Below are 17,500 nucleotides of genomic sequence, written 5' to 3'. Positions count from 1 at the left end.
CACACACACACACACACACACACACACACACACACACGAGTGCTCCAGATTCAAGGGAAAGAACAAATGAGGTCTATTTTTGATCCAAAACTAACAAACAACAGCACCAGGAAGTCGATTCTGCTCTAACTGAATGGATTCACCATGGACGTATTAAAAAGACACGGAGGCATCATGGCAGCGTCAAAGCTTCCCCCCCCTTCACATGGAGGCTGGACGCTCAGGTGATGAGGCATGTGGGGCAGCGAGCTGTACGTGACGGTGGGAAAGCGGAGGAGGCACAGCTCAGAACCTGGAAGAGTTGTAATATCTCAGGGTCTTGTTCACGAGTGAGGGGAAGGTGGAGCAGGAGAATGACACGTGGGTCGCTCTGATTTATCGGCCGCTCTCTGTGTTCCCGACCCTCATCCACGAGCTCTGGGTGATCGGAAAAACAAGGGTGTGGATACAAGCCAGCATCTGGAGGGAGCTCGGGCTTGGTGACTAACGTTGGAGGATTGCTCGGGCATGCCAAACTGGGAGGAGAACTAAGGGTAGACCCGGAGGTAGACCCGGAGGTAGACCTGGAGGTAAACCCAGAGGTAGACCCGGAGGTAAACCCAGAGGTAGACCCGGAGGTAAGCCCAGAGGTAGACCAAGAGGTAAACCCAGAGGTAGACCAAGAGGTAGACCCAGAGGTAGACCCAGAGGTAGACCCAGATGTGGACCCAGAGGTAGACCCAGATGTAGACCCAGTATTGCATATCCCATCTGGCCTGGGAATGACTCTGGATCGATCCCCCATGAAGAGCTGGAGAGTGTGACTGGGAGAGGTAAGTCTTAAAAACCCTACATGGCCGTTCACCTCAACCAAGACAATGGATGGAGAACCTTTCCCCCCCGATCATTGGCCTAAAGCTGTGTCCCAACTCAGGAGAAGGAGAACACGTTCTACACAGACCACGAAGGAGGAAGCCAGACAGCAAAGGCCCAACAAAAATGACAAGGTTTCCTATTTGCGTCTCCAGCTTGTCTCGCTCTCACCGCTGCCTCGTTAGCGTCTTTGAGCGGCGCCACCCAGAGCGATAGCGTGTTAGCTTCATGAGCGGGACGAGTCCTGGGACAGGTCGGCCTGAGGAGGAGCCACCGTCCTCGCTCTGGGACAGAAGGACTTACATACATGTGGACATGTGCAGCGGGAGACCGCTCCACCAACATGCTCAACCTTCAATCACATGACATTTTATAATGATTAGACATCTCTCTATATATATTTACCTTTATATACGTTGCCAAACCCAAACAGCTCCGTTATAATAAACATAGAAACACGAGCCACTCCTTCACAACTGCCCACAACCACACACTGTATTTATAGTACCTGTATTTATACACACACACACCACTTTGATATGATCACATCAGTACAGCATGTGCAGCTGTGTGTGTGTGTGTGTGTGTGTGTGTGTTTGTGTGTGTGTGTGTGTGTGCAGCTACTCATTCCAAAGCTTAATAATTCATAACAGGACAACTTCTCACAAAACACAAGTTTCTGAAAAACTCATACAGAACTCTGTTTAAAAGATATGGTATGATAACTCCCTGTAAAATTAAAACACAAGTTTGAACTGTTCTTAATACATATATTTGTGCGTTAGGATCATTTTGTATAAAATTGTTATGAATGTCAAATTTGGCAATAATCACTAACTTGTCTTTATCAAACCCTTATGACAATGATATGTCATTTTATAAATAACTATAAAAAGAAAGAGTTTTATTAAGTTTTTGAATAATGTTAAATACATTTGGTATTTTCTGCATTTTAACGACTTTGTAAACACTGTCTTGATCATTGTAAACATAAAAAATATTAATAATAATGATAAATAGCTAACATTTTTGTATCTGCATATATAGATGCAAATACCATATGTCTGTGAAAGGCTCTTATCAATAACCATAATTTGTTCTGGTTTCTAACTAATGTAAATCAGTTTGTGTTTTCATGAGGAAAAAGACGTTTTAAATTCCAAAGCACAAACGTCACGGGGACATTTTCCGTCCCCTGCAGGTAAAGATCACATGACTTCTGTCTCAAGTATCCAGATATTAGTTTGCACCGACCACAGATTTGAACACTGTTGATTTTGCTCGATGTCGGAGCCTCTCACCGCAGAGACATCTCGTTTTCCACACAGCTCAGTGAGGACGGAACACGAGCGTAAAGAACACAGAAGCCGGCAAGAGGCCACCAGTGATTAATCGTCCGTGATATCTGATCAACGTGGAATAAACGGGGGTTAAATGTGGAGTCTCCACAAAAACATTTATTTTGGAAACCTCAGCGTACATGTCTAAACACAGGGAGTGAATAAGTGAGTTGCAGCGTGCTAAGGGAGCAAATATAACGTGCTTTTCTTTGGGTACAAGGGATAAAAACAAATCTTTCCCAATATGTCTGAACCAGATGTCAGCAGTAACTTTTCCAGACGCCAGAGACCAGTTTAAATAAGATTACAGCCAAGAACAGACACAGGAAGCCAGAGAAAGGCTGTGGAAGAACGAGCAGCGCTAACCGAGGGTGCAGTGGTGACACCAGACGCAACAACGGGATTAATTCTGTCCAATGCAATCTGATGTTAGCGCATTATGCCCATACTTTGTGTAATTGTCGAGCATCTCGTGCCATAATCACGTTAATCTGCTGCTGTAAAAGCCTCCTCTTCTCTGGGAAGGTTTTTCCACCAGATTTCTGAACCTGGCTGCGGAGACTTGATCCTAATTCTGCCACGGAGGCGTTTGTGAGTTTGGTGTAAGACGGGGATGAGATGCAGGTTCCGTGCACCAAACTGAAACTAGTTCCTTATGGTTTCTGGCTCTGTGCAAAGGAGACGGTGACCACCCACAGACTTTCTGTCCATCGAGTGTAGATGACTGTGGAAATTAAAGGTGACATTTGTGAGCAAAACCATACTGATGAGATAAGATACATGAGGGAGATGAGATGCTGAGTTACAAATCGTTCCTTGGATGCCTTCCTTGCACTGACTTGTACATTGGCAAGGCTTCACATTTTAAATAAAGAGTAATTTGACCCCAGAGTGATTGGGTCCAATCCCTTTGCAGATACAACAGCCAGATGTTAGTAGGTGTTGGTGAGTTAGACAATTCAACCCTTCCCAGATCGGAACCTCCCACATGTGACGGTGCGATATGAAATGATTGTTGTTTACCTTTGGTCTGTTAACTCAGTCCGGCTCCAACACAGCACAGAGTTCAATCCTCCTGCAGAGACACACACGGGAGAAACTGTGTTATCAGACGTGATTGTGTTTCAGAATGTAGAACCCACACAGAGTCTCTGACTGTTAAACATTCAGTGATTGTTAGGATCCATCGTTTCACTGCAGAGACGAGGAGGAAACTGGGCTTTGCTCCATCCAGTGTGATAAAATACATCTTCCAGAAACTCCCAACACACACACACACACACACACACACTCGCATACGCCTGGCAGCTGCCTACACACCAAGTGCACAGTCAGCAGGTGGCACTAGTGTGTGTTTCCGTCATGCTGTGCAGGCTGGACGTGAGCCACCTAAAAATAACTGACAGGCCACAGCATCTAAATACACTGCTGTGGTCACCCGCTCTCCCTCGTTCTCAATATGCTGAAGAAAGTGTGTGTGTGTGTTTGTGTGACCGTTTAAATGTGTGAGTCCGACTGAACGTTGCAGCGACTTGATCTGTCACATGGATGTGTGGGAGTGTGTGTGTGTGTCCTGCTTCCACAGGCTTATCATGCAGCGAGAACGCACAAAAACGTCAACAAATCACATGTACAGAGGAACATTACACTTTATCCACAAACACACACACAAACACACACACATGCTCAAATCCCAGCTTGCATAAGATCATTAGCAGCTCTCATATGATCAGTGACTGTTGGCTGAAACAACAATAACGCTTTTGTTGAGACAAACACACACACACAGACACACACACACAGTTATCTGATCATGTGTACATCAGAGCGTCTGCAGGACTCTGGGGATTCAAACTAGCAACCATCCAGTGGGCATTACTTCACACATAAACTGTAACTGTAACAGGTGGAAGCCTGATGGAGCTGTGACACAGACGTTTACTGTCAATCAATCAATCAACACTTTATTGACCCCATAAGAAATCTATAGACCCCCAGTAGTTTATATGATGCTTACAAAGAATAAGAGGACATGCAATGACAAATAGATGGGTGGATGGATGATTATATAGATGGAGGGATAGATGGATGGATAGATGGATGGATGGATGGATGGATGGATGGATGGAAGAATGATGGACAGATTGATGGATGGATGGATAGATGGATGGATGGATGGATAGATGGATGGATGGGGGAACTTCAGTGCAACAAGCTGACAACAGCAGAAAAAAACTGCCCCTCTTTCTGTTCTGCTGTATTTCATTTACACAACTCAACAGTTCCATCTGTCCTGGAATTAAAAACTGATGTGTCATTTAAAATGGTTCCTCATGTCGCTGTGATGCAACAGGAAAAGTATTGAGAAGAATTTGCCAATAACGGTTTCACAACAGCTCGTTATTGAGCGCCTGCCCAGTGGAAACACTCAGGATTGTTTTTTACTGAATGTCTTCAATTATGAATCAATCATAATCTCTTTGTACACTAATCAGTGACCTCACACCAGTCTGATGAAATCAAGGTTTCACTTCTAATCCTCCAAGACCTGAGAGGACGTTCTATGTCAGGGTTGGAGATCAGGTGTCTAACATACAGACGTTTCGGGGGTTCCACAGGGTAGCTAACTTGGACCTTTATTATTCTACCTGTTCATGCTAAGACTTAATATCTTTCAGCAATAAACACATGGGCGAGCAATCACATTCTAAAGCTTAATGAGGATAAAACAGGAATCCTTTCAGTCGGCCCAAAATCATAACTCACGTGAATATGGAAACATGGTTTCGTACATATGATAAACATTAGTTTTAGACTGATTTTAAATGCAACTTGTGTATCCTCAGATACATTTCACTATTTTTAACATTTCTTATATATGACTTGGTTTTGAAAAGTTGAATCTGAGCTGTGGGGTGTTCGCCTGGTGAATATTAATATGTTTGGAGGTTGTGTAATGCTTTAAGCTCCATTTCTCCCTCCCAACACATTGATGACTCCTGCGTTGCCTAACAGGCATTAAAGGCTATTGTGAAACCAGGCAGCCAGCCAGCACACAGGCTTTAAAACCAGTCCTCGAACTGGAAACAATGGCTTTACCTCTCGATTATTTCACTCATAACGAGCTTTGCAAATCAGATTTTAAGGGGCTGGGCAGCTGATGGCGTTTATAATGTCATGATTACAGTTTCCACAATAAATGACCAGAATAAGTTGCAAACAGGGAAACATTTAATATGAACAATGAGGGTATTGTTACTTCACTTCGAGGGTATTTCTTTATAATTCTGAAAAACAATCCGGAGGTAAGCAGAGACATGCAGAGAACATTCAGCTCCACTCAGCTCTCAGTGGATTTAGACTTGATTTTATATTGAATTGTCAAGTTTTTCATACTTTAAATATAATTGGCAGATTAACTGACAGTGGAAACAAATGGAGGCAACGCTTCAAAACTCTGTTGTAAACTCCATCTAAAATGTTAAATGTGTTTATATTGAGTGTTTCTTATCTCAGCAACCACTTTAGCACTTTACAGCTCGTATTCACACAAACATTCTGCAGAACTCTTTCTATTACACATCACTGACACACTGCTGGTACAGATGTCTGGGGTTCAGTATATCGCCCTTCATAAACAGGAGCTGGGGATCGAACTCCCGGTCTTCTGGTGACCTCCTGTGACATCATAAGACCTTTTAAATGATGAAGTTTCATTCATGTCGTCCACACATGAAGCTCAAGATGGCGACACCCGAATGCACCCAAGATTAATTTAGATTCACTCATGTACAACGGGAGGAGGCGGAGACGTGTCGTCCATCTTTGTTCACTTTCTTAAATATTCACAACACATCTGTATGTGTGAGTTTGAACTGGACACTTTGTCGTCTGGTGCTCGGCTGTTCAAAGAAAATCACGTAACTGGAAATATGAGGTCACTTCAGCCTGGAGGATGTGTGTGTGTGTGTGTCTGTGTGTGTGTGTGTCTGTGTGTGTGTGTCTATGTGACTGTGTGTCTGTGTGTGTGTGTGTGTGTGTGTCAGTTTTAAACTATTGTAATGGGGACATTTCAGCTTGTTCTATTAACGAACCGTTTGAAGATTAAGACTTGGTGTTAATGTCAAAGTTGGAATTAGGTTAACGTTTAGGGAATGCATTATGTCACAGAGACAACCCCCCCCCCCCCCCTCCCCCCTCATGGCACCCATTTAAAGCAGCTTGTCCCTCGACAGTTTAGTCTGCAGCAGCTGAAGGGCACAGACAGGTTGACGTTTTGGATTTATTGCCATTTACTCCACAGTTCAGGGCCGTAAACTGCTTGAAGATACTTTTAAACAAACCTTCCCTCCAGTGGGATTCAAACCCTCGCCCCTGCCGGACTCTGCTGCTGAGCTGCAAGAAATACATGCATCTTCTAATCTGCCCGGTAACCAGCTAACACACAAACCCACGATGCAGCCGAGACGAGGCCGGCCGTCAGGTCACATTACTGCATGCCTCCTCTGACTCCGCCCCCGGGTTACATCTGCAGACGGCTTTTTTCTTTCCTTTATTCAGATTGGCCACAAGCTGCCAGCGCTGGAGGGCAGGAAAATAGAATCTAAAAAACTGAACCACAGAGTTGTGATTCAAATTAATTAACAACGACAATAAATTCAATGTTATATTCGCTGCTCCCTGAGCTCGGGTTACAGGACATATTTACATGCGTGTGAATTTGTAGCTGCTGACGTTGATGTTGAGAATTCATGAACTGTCGTGTTCATGCTGCGTTCATTCTGTACATTTAATAATTGTTCATTTAACGAAATCACGGGAAATGTTTGAAATAATCGTGATATTGATATGACGTCATATCGCCCACGTGTACTGTCTACATTAAAAACATGTATATCATCAGTCGTTTTTGATTGGTTAGTCCGTCTCTAACGTGAACTCAGTTTGAAGACAGGCGGTGAACTTCCCTGTGTGTTCACATGATGGAATATCGGGGGTCAGTGTGTCGTGAGGGCGGAGCCAAGTGGCACAGTTCATCATCCAATCATTCATCAGCACCTCAGAGAAAATCTGCTCTGAAACCGGACGGCTGCTGATCCTGAACACGTTTTCCTGCAGAGTCTTTAAGTGACAACTCAGTAAAACCTCATCCAGACCGAGACGTCTGGTGTTAAGAGGTTTCCTCACAATCCCCAATCACAATACCAGCATTAAAGGAGGGGCGCACACACACATGCACACTCCTGCAAGCACACACAGGTCGAGTGTTGCTGCAGTGGAGTCGGTCGCACTGCAGATCTGTCAGGAAGAATCACAGCACCCTGCCTTACTGCTTTCACACACACACACACACAAATACCACACACACACAACACACGCTCAGAACAAGGACACTGAGCGATTGGGATGAAATATTGCTACCAGGAGGAAGAGGAGGAGGAGGAGCAGGAAAGACGACGACAGTCCTGATCGGATTTCACTTCCCTCCTCTAAATACACACATTTGTCATTTCTGTGTGAAATACCAAATGATGTTGTAAATGTGTGTAATCAGTGTACGAGAGAAAGAGAAACAAGCAATACGATTTTAGATTTACCCGTTTGAACGAGAGTAGCAACTCAACACGTGTGGGTAACGGTAAATATTGTGGTGGTGGTGACAAATTCATCTTAACGTGGAAAAAACTAAGAACTTGGGTTCATTGTGAAACTGTATCAGGTCAGAGGACGTCAGCTGCATTCTTCATATCTGAAAGACTGATAAAACTCAGGAGAGCGACACAATTTCCCACAATTTCATGTGTGAAAACAGCTGATGGGGGGGGGGGGGGGGGGGGCACTGGGAGCATGTGCAGGGCATGACGGCCGCGTGGCTGATCTGAGGTTCACACAGGGAGCGTGTCAGCTGCAGGTTTCTGGAATATCTACTGTATTTCATTGAATGAAAGTAGGTCGATGCACTCAACTGAATACCAGGACCAGTCCTCAGACACGGAAGGAACAAGTTGCAAATATACATGTTTTATGTTTTTGACAGATACTAAATCTATTTTGCATTGAACTAGAAAATAGAGCCCATCAGCTCTTATCACCAGAAACCTTCGAGATCTTCGTGGGTGTCCTCTACATGTGTCGCCGCTTTTTTACCAGGAAATCTTGGTTTTCTGTGTTTCTTCATCTTTGAGTCCAGAATCCCCTGCGATGTTCACACATCCACTTCTAACCCACCTTTCTGCGGAGTTTACACCAGGAGGTCCGGTGGATCAAGTCTCACGCTGACATTTGCGTTTACAGAGAGAAAATACTGAGTGACTGTACAAACGTAACAAAATCAGTCGCCTTGGAAAACACGTCACACTCTTGTGGAGGCAGTCGACTGGAACATGCACCGATTCATAAATTCTAGGGCTGGACATAAAAACAAACTAAACAACAACCTCCAAACACACCATTTTTAGCTTGTGTCACATGCCGGTGGTTTGAGAGCTTTTTTCCTCCTGCACTCACAGTGGCACCCCCGAGCTGAAAGCCTCACAGAGAGAAACAAGGTCAAACTTTCCACTTCTGTCCGTCCCCGGTTGAAACGGCTCCTGCCAGGAACAACATCTGCGGCAGGAACCTACGACAAACTTCTCAACACGGGTGAGCAACAGGGAAAAAGTGAACAGCTGAAGTGGGTGTGTTGTTCATGCACATCACTGGATTCTGCTTTTATCCCCTTTCACAAGCCATTCAGACGGATTCAGACTTATTGCCGTGATGAGACAGAACCTGCTCACACACACACAGAAGTAACACACACTCATTTAATCGTTTAATGACAGAGAACGAGCACCTGAACCTGAGTCAGCTGAAAACCTTCAGACCGGCTCCAGTTCTAACAAGTCCCCGTCCCCAGGCCCGGCTTCACCTCATGGAGACTTAAACCGACCCGACACACCTGAGACACGAGGGGAACGCCTATTCACACACCAACGCAATCAGTCTATTTGTGCACGATGACATTTACAGCACGTGCAACAACTCACTCCTCATCTGTCCTGGCAGGAACGAGGATTCATCGAAGGCTTATCTGACTCAACCAGCTGCTGATGGGCCGTCTGGTGAAAGCACATCTCAGCTTGCACAACAGAGATTTACAGTCCGTCGTATTAGAGACGTCTTTTTGTCCAAAGCAACTTGAATTTCCACTTAAACACACTGGGAGCGATTTGGGAATCGGGGTTTTACTTACTGCTCCAGCTTGGTCTGTAGTCGAGAAGGTAAATGTCAGAGTCAAATGCTGCGGACATTTTACAGAACTATTCCCTGAGTAAAAAGATAAAACGCTGCAGAATGTCCAAGTGAGTCCGTGTGGGGACATGTGAGGGAAGACAATCAATCGGAGGACATTTCCAACTTGGAAAGACAAAGTGATTCAAGAGCTTTAGGGCCGACGCTGTTGTCGATGTGCTGTAAAGAAAAAATCATGTGATTTCACGTTATCTGACATCATTTGGGGTCACGTCCCTCCTCCTTCATGTTCTTCACAGGCTCCGCCCCCTCGCCTAAATGCTGCGGACATTTTCCTGTTGTTGTGAACGAGTCTGACCTCGACATTCTCCTGCTGCTGCTTCACATATGAAAAAAGATAAACTCTGGAAACTGTTACGTATCTGAATCCAGCTATAGAGAGAAAGAGAAAGAGCACTAAACAGAAGCTTGTGGATGTATCGGGATGTGGAATCACAAAGAAACATACGTGTAACAGCTGAATGGATGTAAAGTCTGTCTGTTTTCCTCGAGACACCTACACAGTCGTTTGCTGAGGAAGGGCGAGCACAGTCCCCTCTCACTTTCCATCCACACATTTTTCCGAACCAGACGCAGGATTTGAGCTGGCGGCCTCCCAGTCACAACTCAACCGCACCTACCCCTGTGCCGATATTGTGTAAGTCAGGTTCCCCAGAATTAAAACTTTATGTTCACTCATGTCTTCGTCTTAGGTGCAGATACAGTTTGAACCTTGACCTCTGTCGCAGCAGCCGTCGTGCAGAAAAAGCCGCAGAATATCAGACTTCATCCAAACGCTGAGACTAAAGTGTGCAGACAGAACGAGAGCTCACATACTTTCCATCTCCACTGTCTGGATCCAGAGGTAGCTGTGGTCTGGACCCGCTTCACGTGTGTGTTTTCACATGTGGAAGAGCCAGCACAAAAAAAAAACAGTAGCTGTTCCAGACGTTCTCCAAGACATAACATTAACACACAAAATCCAACCACACACACACACACAAACACACAAACACACACAGGTTCAACGCCTGTACCCTTCTCTCTTAGTTTGAGCAATGGAAAACTGACAGGCTTTACACTATCAACACTTTCCGCGACACATACACAGACTCACAACGTCTACAAAGCCGCCAAGCGACTAAACCGACAAACCCCAAACACACTCTCACTTTGTGTCACCCTCCCTCTCACACACACACACGTCATAATAACATCATCTCCCTTAAACGACACACACAGTAAAGGCTGTGTGGCCCGGCTCACAGGGTATAATCAGTCTGACTGGTCTCACTGCTGCTGAAGCTAACAGGCTGACAAACGGCTGACTGCATCATTCACATCTGTAATTATTCCACTAGAGGATTATCTGTTTGGCTCTTCTCTCTAAATGTTTGTCTCTTTATTTACTTATATTTTGTGAAATCATCGATTCACCTGTACCGAGGATGTTTTCATTTGTTTGTCCGTCTGGATTAATCAAAAACTAACATTTTGCGGAGGGTCGGAGCATGACCCAGAGAAAAGAGGCCATTACATTCTGGAGCTGATCCAGATTAACAGGGACATCCAGGAACTTTGTGTATTCCACTTTTACATGGTGACGTCTGGCGTTAGCCCTAGTGGAGGTAAGCATCCTCCAAGCACCCTTCCAATAAGAGATTGACATTTTACAAGATATCTCTGCAAGTAAGAAAGAGACTGTGAAGCTCAGAATGATAAGAAAATGATTCCTCATCAAATTATATCATATGACAAGTGAATTATTGTGTAGTAATACATGAACCTTTGCAACCAATAAGATTTGAGACAGAGATTTACAGCTGATTTAGATAATTCATCATATTGTTTAGGGTCGGAGTCCTTTCATTTGAAATGCAGCCTCACATTTGACTATCTAGCTTAATGCATTGTGTTGTTGTGTCGCTGTGTTGCCATCAGAGTTGATTGTAATGTTCACCAGGCACGTGCGGTAATGTTTACTATTCCAGATCGTGGCTCAGGTGTTGAAATGAGGCCCCGAAATCTTCAGTCTGGAAGGAGCCAGATAAGATTTCAGTACCAAGCCCTAATATGGTATTAATGACTTCTTGATTACATCCACAATGGATACGTTAGCATTACATGATTGGAGTATAAACAGTGCAGGGCAATGCATCGTCAGTCTGATGCTTCTCATTTCAGTCTGAAATCTATGAGGTATGAAACAATAACAACGTGGGAGGAGGGCAATTACTTAAATATCCCAACATGGACTGCAAGAATGAAGAACAGAATTTAGTTCTAGTTTTCCTAAATTTGAATCTCAAGCTCAAGTATTTGAATGATTCCTGCCCCTCTTCTGGAGCAGAGTGTTTATAGAGTCTTTAAAAGTCCAGTTAAACAGAGTCGGCCTCCGTTCAGCCGTGTTTAAGAAGCGGAGGTCCTGATTCCCAGCTGCACAGCCGGCCCCTGGATCTCCACGAGGGCCGAGGGACATAGAGAAAGACCAAGAGAGAGAGAGAGAGAGAGAAAGCGTGGCTTGGCTGGGGCGATACAACTCGGAGAAGAAAAAAAATAACACAAGACAGGGAAAAATAAAAGAATAAAAAAAACAGAAAAAAGAAGAAATGAGATTACATTTTCCAAGAACGACGAGCGGTGCAGAAACTCGGCAACAGCCGCCACAAAGACTCGACATCTGTGTGGAATTAGAGAGAGACCGAGATGAGGACAGACAGTGCTGCTGCTTGAAAAACTCCATTTGAACTACAGTGCTGTGATCGTCTGACGGAGATGAAGAGAAACTACGAAGATTCCTGTCCGAAGCAGATCTGCACCAACAGACGAATCACGAAAGGACAAAAGGATGAAAACAAAAGAAAAGCTGTGATGTTGTTATATTTAGAAGCAACGTTCAGCTGTCAGATATATATTAATATATATTTTAAACTAAAGAAGTTACATTGCTTTGAATAATTGAGCTCGTGGACGATGGGAAAATCCGGTAGCTGACAGAACTCCGTGTCCATACTTAGCGATAATGGACGAAACAGAAGAAACAGAGCAGTACCACGAGAAATCTTCGGGGGCAGTGTTGTTCAAGCGAGATTGGCCATAGGACACAAGATTTAAATGTTTACAATGAGAGAAATATTTAAGAGTTTTGAGAGTTGGTAACGATACGTCCATGTCGCCTTGTTAGCTGTTGTCACAAACCCTTGACTCTGCGCTGCCCTCTAGTGGATTTATTTCTTAATAACACGCCGATGCAAAGTTCCTGAGCCGTAAGCAGCTTTGAGAAGTTTGTTGTTGAGGAGAAAAATGGTTTTGCAGGAAAAAGAAGTTTAGGGATTGAATCGTTTCTGTTCGAATACCTGAAACTTAGCTCTTGTTTTTCTTTGGATCGATTTCCTTTTAGAATATTTTCGCCACTTGTGTAAACAGCTGACTGAATTTGTCAAAGCGACAACTGAGCCAACAAATGGAATCATTTTGACTTTGTTGTCCCAGGATTCCTTGTTGTATTACCACGTCACCGGGCTATGAGCGGAATGTCCCTCAGACCAGTACCGACTTTCTGAATGGCCTCCCTGACCTCTGACCCCTGAGGGGTTTACCTGCTGCACATACCATAGACATACAAACATTTTTGTTCAGTCCAATGTCCTAAAAATATACTAAAATATTCAAATACCGAAAAATGACCAAACAATCAGGACATTTTACAGTTCTGCTGTTTGTCCAAGACTCTGTGGTGTTTGGGTTACTGAGCAGTAAACTAAGGAGAAACTGGAGTAGTGTTACCTCATCTGGATACTCCATTAATACTGTGTGTGTGTGTGTGTGTGTGTGTGTGTGTGTGTGTGTGTGGGAGGGACACACACACACACACACACACACACACACACACACACACACACACACACACACAGGCTGAGTCATTGCATTCAGCTGCCAGTTCCCTGTTTTAACAACAAACAGCAGAAAAAACATGTATTGTTATCGCAGCACTCACACACACACATACACACACTTCTCTGTTTATGTCACTTGGGGAGTCCACTGGTTTCTTTGGTAACTTGTGGGGACCAACGTTTCCAGTGCTCAGACATGTGTGATAAAAATCAGGTGGCATCATGGGGGATTTTTTAGATTTGTTGTGATACCATTAATCATCTTCCTGCTTCTGATACCTGGACTTTGCACATCCGCCGATAACGAGAACCCAATCTGATTCTGCTGGATTTTCAAAATAAAACAATGTATTTTAACAGTTATGTTAAATGTTTAACAGGCATTTTTACTGTGCTGTACTTTTGGCAGAATCAAAGGCATTTTTCATAATGATGATGAAAATATCTACTGCACAAAACCAGCGATTCGGCCCCATGTGGTGAGAAGCGTGTGGGGGGGGATACAAGCCAACATTTGTAATGTAGACTTGCAGCTGCGTTCGTAGCCTTGGCAGCTTGTGTTTAAAATAACACTGAGACCTTAAAATGTCCTTAAATGTCTTAAAACAACAGTAATCAGTTATTGACTTGCTGCTCGTTCACCTTCTTGTGCTCTGAGCTGTGCAGCTTAAATAAATTGATTCTGTTCAGCTTCCACGCAATTTAATCCAATATCTAATCTCAACCCGACTGAAACTAGGCCATTTTATTACCATCCATATATGAATAAGGTTGTTAATCTGCCGGGGCTGGTGGGCTCGGGTCGGTGAGACTGGTTATCTGGGCAGGACAGACCCACATCTACAGCACTGGGGCAGAACTAACACTCCCATTATGAGCTAATCAATCAAATCAATTGGTTAATGGAAAATTAACAGTTTTAATTAACCATTAGCTGCTTTGATAATGGATTCGTCGTATTTCAAGCAAGACCGACGGTTTGACCTTCTCAAAATAGAACCTTCGAATCTTCAATGCCCTGAACGTCAGAGAAGAAGACATCTCAATACTTTTCTTCAGTGCGAATCGGTCCTGGTCCAAGTCAGAGCTTGTGTTCTGAATGCACCAAGGGAGAAGAGTGTCATAACAGGCCCTCTTCACAGCTGCAGTGAGACGGGGAGATAGTTTACCTTTCACTACAAAACCTGAAATGACTGAATGAGACACTGTGGCCTGCAGTGTCCCTCTGCAGCAGATCTGCTCTGTCTCCTTCACACCCTCTCTGTGCGTCCACCCCTGGGACAGAGAGGAATTTCCTGAGAGAAGGGAAGGATGACTTTTCCATACGCTTGGCGAGAAGAAAGAAAGACCCAGTACGACCGTCCGCGAGGGAGAAGCAAACCACAACATCAGATGGTGACCCGCTTTGACCCCTTAGCAGCAGCGACCAATGAGAATAGACCGACGCACGGCACCAGAGCAGCTGATCCAGATGTAACCAGTGCGTCCAATTCAATGTTTACACGATGACTGCCGAGTTGCCAGAGGAAGCTCACAAGTCCAACATCGTCTCTGAACGCTGTCGGGCCGGTCCAGCGCCCGGAAATGCAGATGTGCGGTTCCCACAACGGACATGAATCCACTTCAGGGCCCCTGAGTTGGACAGTGAGGCCTCCAGCAGTCACTGAGCATCGTTCTGGATAACAGCGCTATCCAAACTAATTATCCACATTTCAGTTTTGTCTGAGTCGTTTTGTCAACTCTTCAACTTCTTGAGGGCAAAACTGATCTGACAGAGGAAGCAGCTCAACCTCTGGGGAGCATGAATGTGCTGTCACTTCAATCAATAGTTGCTTTTTGCATCACAAGTTCCAGAAATGTTAACTTCCAGAGCATTAACGTCCAGGGAACTTTCCCCGAGGGAAAAGGTTCCTGCAGCTCCTTGTGACTTGTGTCTCCACAAAAAAACGGTCGAATCCCTGAAGCGATCAACTGAAAGAGTCTCATGACACATCAGAGGCAGAAGAGCCGCCTTTTGTTTGTACATGCGTCTAAAGTCGTCTTCTGCAAAACATCTAAACAAATTCTGGACTTGATTGTTGTAAAATCTCGTTTTCAGTCGCAGAGTGAAACTATCTCCAAATAACTTAATGTAGACCCTCGTTCTCTCAGAGGAAACATCAGAAGGTTCATGTTCGCCCATGAAAACTTGATCCAAGCCGCACTTCATTCTTCACAACTGTGATGTCCACTGGAGCCTTTCACCCCCCCCCCCCCGTTTGACATTTCACTCGTGACCAAACATAGACCAGACATACGAGTCGGGGGGTTTTCTCCTCTTTAAAGATCAAGTAGTGAGTAAACCAATTGGCCGCAGCCAGTTGTGTTGCATCAATGGCTGCAAGACTCCTGGTCACGAGACAGCGAGTCGTGAAGTGTGAACTCCACAGTGATCTGACAACGTCCAACGTTGTGTAGTGTGAACTTGGAAGAAGAGAAGACTGCCACCTACGTAATAAGGAGCGGAATGGATGGACAGTCTGTCAGTGGAAGCAGGAGCCTGCAGGTCTCAGGGGTAAGACTCAAGCTGAGTGGCTGGTTGGAAACATTCGGAGCAGCCTTCAGATGAAGTAGGGCAGTGGGGATTTTCATACTCCAGTTAACCCTCAACACAACCGCGAGGAACTGAATTGTGTCCCACTTTGCTGCACGCGAGTGTGTTACAGAGGTGGAACCTCTCAAGTCTGTCAGCACGATTCCACTGAAGCTCTGATGGGCCTGGTTACAGATTACAGCTCCCAGCACGGGACTTAAACATGGAAGCAGCTCAGTCTGATTATTTAATGTTCTCTTGCAAATTCTCCTATATATAATATCAATACAATTATTTTTTAATGTAGTTACTATAAGCTTCCGTCTTTCTAAACATGTTTAGTTGACTTTTAACATTTGAGAACTCGTGAGTCATCAATTAAAAGAATTTAAGAACATAGTTCTCAATGTTAAGCATCACTTTTATCTTAAGCTCTGGATTGATGAGAATAAATCGTTTTTAAACAAAAGCCAACCCAGATATCGCTGCATTGAAAACAGCCTCTTCATTTGTTTCAATGGAAATTCAAAGGCACAGTCCAGCCTCATCAGTCTGATAAGAATCATTCACTGCTTTTCTGACCTGTGATCAGACTGGATGTAAATTCATTTAGGTTGTGGTGGATTCATTCAATTTGTAGGATATGACATCAATACATTATCACTGACCTTGTCTGGGGAAGAAAAGGGGCATTTTACAAGTGTTAAATTATAATAAATGAATATTTAAACATGGGACACTTTTAGGTTAATGTAGCACCGAGATCCATTCAGAGAAAAGGATGAAATAGATGCTAACGTTAACTAGCCAGGAGGAGCTGGGCAGCACAGAGCAATAACAGTGTGAGGACTGAAATGAAGTTGATTAAATCAGTAAAGTCCAGTTTGCTCCTGCTGAAGTGAATTCAATCCCTTTTAAACCCTAATAGATTCCTCACTAAAAAAAAACATGTAAAGGAGAATAAATCCACGTGTTGTTTTTCTTTCACCCTGAGTGAGGATTAATATCTCGTCTTCTACGCATGTAAACAGTTGTAAGATTTTAAAATACAGAATTTTAACTGCACAACAGTCGTTAGCAAAGACAACAGGGTCAGTGACTCCTGCAGTTGATTCTCCATGCTGTGTTCTGGGGAGGTCATGTGACAGGAGACTGACGAATCAGCAAAGACTACGTCTTGACCGCAAAGACCCAATCAGCATGCACCTGTGAGTCATTGTTTTCAAATCTCCTCCAGAATAAAACGCGTTTACGACGGATGTATCTGTAGCGGAGCTTACGCGTTTCCAAATGAAAACGTTTTAATGTGGATGTAGCCTAAGATCGGAATATTGCGTTTGTGTGAATCCGATTATCGATTGATAAGTTGGCCTTATTCAGTATTGTCTTAATCGGGTTAATATCGGAAGTCTGACATGTAAACGGAATAGGACGAGTCTGACAGCTAGAAGACATCCTGCAGAAGATGGACAGAGACAGACAGACAGGCAGACAGACAGACAGACAGACAGACAGACAGACAGACAGACAGACAGCCTGCATGTCTGATGATGCTGAATCGTAAACGA

The 17,500-nt window shown here is 44.1% G+C and overlaps 1 protein-coding gene across 1 annotated transcript in view; it reads right to left on the bottom strand.

Annotated features, from left to right (window-relative positions):
• raph1a (Ras association (RalGDS/AF-6) and pleckstrin homology domains 1a) overlaps nt 1–17,500 on the bottom strand; it is a 45,054-nt gene that overhangs the window by 26,671 nt on the left and 883 nt on the right. Inside the window, exon 2 of the mRNA XM_053440187.1 lies at nt 3,216–3,267. The gene's annotated coding sequence lies outside the window, so the exon portion shown is untranslated. The remainder of the gene's footprint in view (nt 1–3,215; nt 3,268–17,500) is intronic.

The sequence above is a fragment of the Pleuronectes platessa genome, chromosome 14 (assembly GCF_947347685.1).
Source record: "Pleuronectes platessa chromosome 14, fPlePla1.1, whole genome shotgun sequence".
In the NCBI taxonomy this organism is placed as follows: Eukaryota; Metazoa; Chordata; class Actinopteri; order Pleuronectiformes; family Pleuronectidae; genus Pleuronectes; species Pleuronectes platessa.
Note: the sequence above shows the minus strand (reverse complement) of the source record. Positions and strands in the feature narration are given on the sequence as shown.